This window comes from Pinus tabuliformis, chromosome Q (genome assembly GCF_031772625.1).
Source record: "Pinus tabuliformis cultivar Carrire ecotype Pingquan chromosome Q, CPIR1, whole genome shotgun sequence".
NCBI classification, from domain to species: Eukaryota; Viridiplantae; Streptophyta; class Pinopsida; order Pinales; family Pinaceae; genus Pinus; species Pinus tabuliformis.
Genome location: NC_142296.1, coordinates 815,485,378 through 815,494,165, shown reverse-complemented (window position 1 = coordinate 815,494,165; position 8,788 = coordinate 815,485,378). Strand labels below are relative to the sequence as shown.

General features: G+C 40.0%; 1 pseudogene; it reads right to left on the bottom strand.

Moving 5' to 3' along the window:
* Positions 1 to 7,469: 7,469 nt before the first annotated feature.
* LOC149222149 (P-loop NTPase domain-containing protein LPA1 homolog 2 pseudogene) lies at positions 7,470 to 8,394 on the bottom strand (annotated as a pseudogene).
* Positions 8,395 to 8,788: the final 394 nt, after the last annotated feature.

The following is an 8,788-nucleotide window of genomic DNA, read 5'->3' as shown; positions in this document are numbered from 1 at the left end:
GCGTGGGCTATGTCTCTGATTAATCTCGGGTTTTTCTGGAGGAGGATATTGGCACTCAGAGCTCAAAGCAAGCCACAGTTGGCTACATTGTCTCAGTGCCATAGCTGGACTGAAAACGTGCTACACTGTTTGTAATTTCTCCTTGTAAATAATATAATTTCTTAGAGTAGTTTTATCGATAAAAAAAAAACATTAACACTAGCTTGTGCTTGGGAAAAAGGGAGGTTTATATAAGATGAATGGATGGGAGATGGATCCTCTTCTCATGCGAGAAGGTCTTATTTCTTGAAGTAGTTCCATCATTATAGGGGAAAGGAGCCCAAACTGACATCCTCGACCCCATCTGGCCAAACCATTTACCAAACTTCCGTTATGAAGCTTCTAGAGCTAGAAGCTTCGACTCTTTATTTAAAAAAGTTTCCATAGGAGGGTCGGCGTGACTGGAACATAGCTTAGTCACTCTAGTCGGTGCTAGGGTTAGTGTTAATACCTACATATTGATGAGAGGAAGACAAAGGCCATTAGCGCTGGTCTTGTAAATTGGGCAAAATAGAACTTTTAGGGGAAATGGTGCAAAAGGGAATTGTTCTGCTCATGAAGAGGGACACAATGGGAGTTTCTTCATGAAGGGAAAGCATGTAGGGTTCATTGTAGAGGTCCCCCAAGATCAAGGAACGGGGAGTACAGGGATAGTGACAAAATTCTATGTGACAGATGCCCCCTAAAGCGTGAAGGCCGAACTAGAGTGAGGGATGAAATTATTTATGAATTAGTGCGGGGAATCGTAGTCTGCCGTCGGAAAACTTGCAAGAAACTACAGATACATATACATAACTGAGAACTCTTTCAAATGATACATGAATCATGGCATGGACGCAACCATCCAGAGAATGATCATGTAAATGGATTCAGGTATGGGCACAGCCATCCGTTAGAGAGGATCATAATGAAACCAAGGTATGGTCTTAGACATCCAATAATGAGAAGGATCACATATGATAACTCATGGTATGGTCACAACCATCCATATGAAAGAGACATACATATCAACATAGCCATGTCACATCACTTCGCAACCTAGATTTTTGTGATCTGAGTCTAGGGTCTTGTGCTCCAACAAGACCCAATCAAAGTACAAGTTCTAACATGTGCATAGATGTGTTGACGTCGAACATGCTAGAAAATCACTTGATTATCAATCAATGATGTAAACTATTAATAAGCACGAGAGAAACCATCAATAATGACAATACTCCTCAAGGTACTATCAACGCAATCCATGGAATGCGATCAGAGGAACTGAAGTCAAACACCTGTGAAATCACTCGATCGAAAGCCAATGATGTGAACTTGTTGTCGAGTACGAAGAACTTTCCATTAGGGCATGCAAACTCTAAGGTAATGGAAGGGAGTCCCTCAGTCAAAATCTTGGATAATGAGCTGAAGTCGATAGGAAGAAACCATGTCAAAGGAGGGCCATAATGAATCCCACATCATCGACGTGAGACAAAAGGATGCAAAATGATTTTGGGTGATATAGAGAATTAGAGGTAAGTGTAATTGCAGAAGGACAACTCTTAAACATATCGACAACACGACTGGAATTTTGGTAGCTTTTGGATCCATAGGATCGGTGGCCATGATGACATGGCAGAGATCAAATGGAAGGCAAAAATAAATGGCCCAACCCAGGGAGGTCAACGATACATAGGAGGATATCCCAACCCGATAGTAGAAAGTGTCATGTTCAAGAGTGAGCTACCGACACAATTAATTAGATTTCCAAATTTTCCCCCGCCATTTCTGGCAGGTACCCTAATTATTTTTAATCGCAAGCTTGAAGGGGATATCATATTCTTGCACTATAAGTTCATCCTTCAGACAAATCCGACCTAGTAAGTTTAATGAGCCCTGAGAAGGAGAAGCTCATGTTCGTCATGATGACAGATTCGATGTTGTTTAATATTTTAACGAGTCCGACAAAGGTGTAACTTGGTATCTTTTGCATGTTTAGAGAGTTTGAAAAAGACACATAAACGAAAACTCCACATGGTCCCTTTTCATATGTTTGTGTCTCTCGAGCCTGAAAGGGTAGAAAATGATACTTGAGAGAAGCGCTTGACAATTTTAGTCAAGGAGTACCTTTTTTGTAAATAGTGCATCCCAGCCTAAAAAAGGGGTAAACTTATATAGGGTGCACGACGTTTCACATCCATTAACAAGTTTGAAACAACAAGGGCTCGACTATCTTTTCATTTTTAAAGGGTCGGAAAAGAGCTTGAAAGCGGACCCCCCATTTTATTCTCTTTTATGATTCAAAAGGAAAAAATAATTGACAATATTTTCATATGAGTTTAACGAGTCGAGAAAATAGCCGAAATGTGACTCGTCATCATCGTCGAACATCCGACACCTGTTGTTGCGTAAAAAAGGTAAAGTGTATTATCCAGTTCTCAAGGAAAAATAGGTTAACATATTTACAAAAACCTAATATTTTCATGAAAAAATGAATAAAAAGGAGAAAAGTAAATATATTTTTACCATTTTCCATTTTACCTCGTTGTGAAGACTTTTTACTCACTTTTGCCCTAATTGTTCCGAAGAACATTGAGGGAGATCCAGGATGTCATTTGCTAAGACGCCAGTGACAAGTAAGAGCCCAAGCTCTAAGCTCCTTTTTCATGTCTTTTATTCCTGTTTTTAACCATTTTTAGGTTTTTTGAGGGAGGTTTTATTAAAAACAATTCGCCCTCAGTCTCCACGACTTCTGGGCACGAAATCACGCCAGCCGAGGGTAATTAACATGGCCTATCGCACCATTGGCGCAATTGTTTTTAAAATAGGTGTGTCAGCACCGTGAATAGGGAAAAACTCTATTTCCTCACAAAATCACCATTAAAACTTGAATTTTATGGGCCAAGCATGATTTTTTACTCAAATTAATGGCTTTTGTAGGAAATAATCACTGAAAATGGTGGACTAGAAAGAATGAAAACATGAGGATATGGACACCTAGGCACTGAATGATCCAAATTGCTTGGAAGATTTGAGGGCTTGTGGGGTCCTCAAATTATTTCTCATGCTAGGGACGCAGGCCCAACCTGTGTTGCTTCAATACCTGATTAGTCTTTGGGACATAAATCGGGAAATAATTGTCATTGGTGACCAGGAGCTGGAGTTGGAAACTTCAGACATATACTTCATCACTAGTTTGTCTCGAAGAGGGTAACTAGTCAACTTGTATGGGTCATGACTGATTGGGGCGAGCATCTCCTCATTTCTTTCTAAACATTTCCCTAAGGCCGTGAAATCCAAGAGTGGGAATATTGAGAATTCCACTGTTCAGGATCTAACACTAAGAGTGCTCCTGTTGACCATCAAAAAAGTTGCGGGGTCCCAGGCAGTGCATGAGACCAACAAGTCAAAGTTCTTGTACGTTAACAACTACACAGCGCCTACAATCTTCAACTGGGCCGAGGCCATGAAGATCAAAATAAAGCGCTAACTGATCAAAGCTAAGGTGGGGAACCTGAAGAAATTTTGCTTCAAATTTGTGCTTGTGACCTTTTTCTTGGAACAGGTGCCACTGTTCCAGTACGAGTTGACTGAGGTAGATCCTCCCATGCCATGCAACCCACATATTTCCTTTTGGAGTCTTTTGATGCCCAGGATCACTGGGGGTCAGCACATGTGGTACATACCTACATTATTTTCATGGCTAAGATGACAAAAGATCCTCATGGAGGACTGACCATACAGTGGCACTGACTTTCGTGGAGATACGGACATGCCGTTACCAGATGGAGAGGATTTTGACGACGAAGGTAAAAAATCATTTTTTTAATTTTGATATTTTTTAACTGTTTTTTGCATATATGTTCTTATAACATTTCTCTTGTTAATTTAGACATTGGACCAGAGCGGCCTACAGGAATGTCCCTAATAGCCAGGTGCGTCCCCCACCCGATTGATGTTGTTGCTCCTTATCAGGAGGGGAGTGATAACGAGGAGGAGATCATGAGGAACCTTGAGGGGTTGACTCGTGGTATCCTGAAGTATGCTCGGGTAGGAGACATTCCTCGCCAGTACTAGAGACACATGGTGGGAATCTCAGATTGGATCTGTTGATTGTTGACTCGTGTTGCACGAGTTGTATCATGCTACCATGATCACCATGCTGATTAGTTCCTACGTCCAACACTTACATTTTTTTGAGGCCTATGAGCCACCGATGTTATTTTGGACACATTATTTTTAGGGTTTCGATGTATCAAACATTATCACCATCCATATATATATATATATATATATATATATATATCTATATATATATATATATATATATATATATATATGTTGTATTTTCTTGCTTACTATGGTACAAATGGTTTGTTTTATCTTTTCACATGTTTCGTAAATGTTTATCCAACACATAATTTGCTAAGGCATCTCTAAATGTATTCATGCATCTAGGAATATCATGATATGTAATATAATAAAAATGTCTTTCTAGTAAACGAATATGGGGATACATTCTCAATATTTGAGGGTTTCTGATGGAATATTTCTCGTTGAGTTGAAGGATGACAAGCTATGAATCCAGGTTGACAACCAACTCTCAAATGTCAAGAGCAATGGCTCCTGACAACAGTTCGATGACCGCACTGTACTCAACAATGTTGTTAGTTGTATGACCTAAACAGATACCTTGAAGGTCAATAAACACATCGTTAGGGTCATAAATAGCCCATGCCACAGATGATAGGTTCGGGGTACTATGGCAAGCACCATCAGCGAAACCAATGTGAGGAGTTGCAGACATCTGCAAAGCAAGGAAAGCATAGTAAATAGGAAGGTTGTTTGAAAACTAACATGCCAAACCACATTGCACAAAAATGAATGACACACTAATATACACAAGTAACCATGCAAGATGACCTAAGCATACTACTTCTTGAGGTAAAGCCTATTTCACAGCTTATCTAGAGAATTTCCTTCATAATCAATAAGCTCATAGGCCCCTTTCTGCAAAACACGTTTTACAATGTAGGGCCCATGCCACATGGATTCGAACTATTCTGCAAAACACATTTCACAATGTAGATCCCATGCCACATGGATTCGAACTTTCCTGCCCCAAACTTATCATTAGCTTGGTCGTATAGTAAGACCAAATCACTCTCAGAGAATGCGCGAGGGGAGACCGACTGATCGGAATGGGACTTGACCCGTTTCTTTTGTGCTTCAATGACCAAGGTAGCGAGATGATGAGTCTCATCCAATCATTCTAAATATAAGAGGCATTCCTCCTGAGGTGATGTTTCAGAGAGGAGTTCAATAGCTAACTTGAGTGAAGGAATCTCGCATTCGATCGGTAATGTTTCTTCCAAACCGTAGACTAGCTGGAATGGTGTGAAATTAGTTGCATCTTTGGTCAAGGCTCGGTAAGCCCACAGAGCTAAAAAGAGCATGAGATGCCAATTTGACTTGTGCGTCCCAATATTACGTTGAAGCATTGTAACCAAAACCTTGTTCACGGCTTCAACTTGGTCATTGGCCTGAGGTTAATATGGGGTTGAGCTATCGTGGCGCAAGCCCAATGTGGATGTCAGCTCAACCATCATGTAATCTTTGAAATGGGAGCCATGGTTTGTGACAATGGCTTGAGGTACACCAAACCTGGAAATAACATGGTTGAAAAGCAATTGAGTTGCCGTCTTACCATCTGTATAGTATGTAGGCATCGCTTCGGCCCATTTGGTGAAATAATTTTGGGTAGTGTTATTCTTTCCACGACTAGCCCACGTAGTTATTCTTTGGACCCTATATTAGGTTGGGCAGGCCTACCTATGGTTTTGTGCATGATTTTCGCACATGGTTTTTTATGTGATGGTTTTCGGTCCATGGTTTTGGACGTGATGGTTTTCGGTCCATGGTATTGGATGCTTCGACATGTATAAATATGTATTGTAACATTGAAAGGAAAAAAATGAAAAATCAAGCTAGTAGTCCCGGTTTTGGGATCTAGGGGAAATCTCCGTGTATATGAGTTTTATGTGTTATTCTCTCGGATTGTTTATTTTCTGTGTTTTAGAATTCGTATGCAAGTAATTTATGTACGGGGTTAAAACCTACATTTGGTATCAGAGCTGCTTTGGCTTCAAGGGGACACGTTTGTTATTGAGGCGTTTTGTTCGGGCCTGTGGTAGAACCAGTTTAGTGGGAGATTTGCGGGATTGACTATGGTAGTGAAAGAAGATGGCGACAAGTGGAAAGATAGAGATCGAGAAATTTAATGGTCATAGTTTTGAGTTGTGGACACTCAAGATGGAGGATCTGTTGGTGGATAAAGATCATTGGATCGTGGTAGATCTGGGTACTAAACCAACAGGAGTGTCTAATGAAGAATGGAAGAAGCTGGATCGGAAGGCAAAGAGCACAATACGATTGTGTGTCTCAGATCCAGTATTGTTGAATGTATCAGGGGAAGCTACAGCGAAGGCTTTGTGGGACAAGTTATGGACTTTGTACCTGTTAGAGCCTAAATCTGGCTTAGGCTGAAGGAAGGAAAAATTTAGGATAACCACAAACCACGCTCAGTCTGGTAGCTAACCCTACCAGAACAGGAGAGGGCTCTCTCTGGGGCACGCTCAGTAAAAAATAGACAATATGGTCTTAGATGACTCAAAATGAATACTGATTTAGGCTAGTAAATAAATATTAAAGAGGTAATTTAATGAATGACTGAATTTTCTGGGCTGTATGGGACAAAGGATAGCATGAGCTAGGAAATTGAATCAAAGATGCAGAGTATTTCGTGAGGCAAGATAGGCAAGAGGTTTAGCAATCAAATTGAAGTAATATGGAGTGGAAACACTGTTGAGTGGTTGAAAAGGGCATAACCAATGAATCCTTTTCAAACAGAAGAAGACACACAAAGGATGAATGCTTTTCCAAGCAGAGCAATAAACTGGATTCTATCTTTCTTACTTAAAAACATTCAACTAGAAATGATTATGAATGAACTGTAAAACATAACAAGATATGCATGAAACAGAAAGAAGGACATATGCTAAACTCATACCACATGAATCTCATGAATCAAAGCTGCATCATTTTATTAATTTCCTGGCCAAACTGTACAGTGAAGCGCTGAGTTTTCTTTCGCACCTTTCCCAGAAACTCCAACCCTTTACAAATGATTTTCAATACAATAAATAAACTTAGAGGTGGGAAAACAAATCGATGAAGATAGGGAGTTGTTTAATCATCATTAACAAACTAAAGCTGAAGAGCCAACCATTTGTTCTGAAAGAGAGCAGCGTTCAATTGATGACCAATGAGTAGGCATAACCTGTAGCGCAAACCCTTTGAATCATAACTGAAGTCAAAAATAGGTAATCGAATACTATTTCTCTTCCATGGTATATATCTAAGTTTTAAATTTAGGCGTTTCGGTCTTTGACTGTTCACCTTTCTTTTGCCGTTTGAAACCAATTTTTATAATTAGCATCCTTTGCAACAGATCCATCAGTATTAACAAGCGCCATGAGACGCCGAAAAGAACCTTGTCTCTGAATAAGCTTAAGCATACCCTTTGAGCTAATTGAATTTGCAGCACAGACATCGTGATACTCTTCATCTACTACCTTTACTGTATTTGTCACCGGATCATAGAGGTGTTCACCTGTATCTCTTCTGCATAAACAGCTAAATATTGTAGCATGTATAGAGGCAACACTTTTATCCACATTAGTATTATTGACCTTTGGAACTCTATGTTTGCCAACTCATTTACACAGGTAATCCTAAATTTCCCGGATATTACAAATGTACTTAACGTACTTGTTCTTTGCAGGATCTAAGGTCATATACTTCGCAACGACTTGAAAAGCGCTCTAAATGCTTCACTTCATTTGCAATGTATAATTGATGGATGTCTTTTCATGAGCCCCATCGCAAAGTTCAGACTCAAATGCACACCTTGAACCACAATAGATTCCTCCCTTTCTTCCCACGCACTGATCAATCTGTCAAGACTTTCAATCACCATCTCACTTTGTGCCTTGTACCCCTCAATAGCCAAAGTTTTGTGTCCAACTATATCTGGAACAGTATTAGCATAAAATCATTCCTTCTCAAGATTGTCTGATTTGAATTGATCATCTCCTAGAGTCTCATCTGGCAAATGATACTCAGTTTTACCAGCTGTCTTTGAAGATACCCCAGGCTGTCTGCTGATGGACTGTCCATTTGGAGGTCGATCTGCACATTTTTAGCTTTCTTTTTAGCCTTTGCTTCAGCCACAACAACCAGATCTAAACACTCACCAGCGTGATATGTTGAGATCCATTATAAAGGTTTTTCCTTTTCATCCACAAAACTCCTCATCATGTGGTGTATTGAGTCAGTAGAAACAACAGTTGTAATGCCAAGTCTGCTAGCTAATAACGAAGATAATGTCAACTTGCCACATCCACTAGTTCAACAAAACAAGATAGTCATTGATTCCTTATGCTCACATATCATCGAAATCTCTAAAAGTAACAGCTTTAGATGCATCATGGTTGTCAAAGACAGCAACAAAACATTAGTATATTTCCCAGGTTCACTACAAAGACGAGAATCAAATAAGTGGACTGCTGCGTTTGATTTTTATTGAAGCTGTAATGAATTTTTGCCTTGGAGGCTCTGTGCACCACGCGCAAGCCCAGTGCGCCGCGCCTCCTGGATGCGCCGTGACAGTGTATTTTTACACTGTGAAAATTGGCCCAATGCGTCGCGCGGC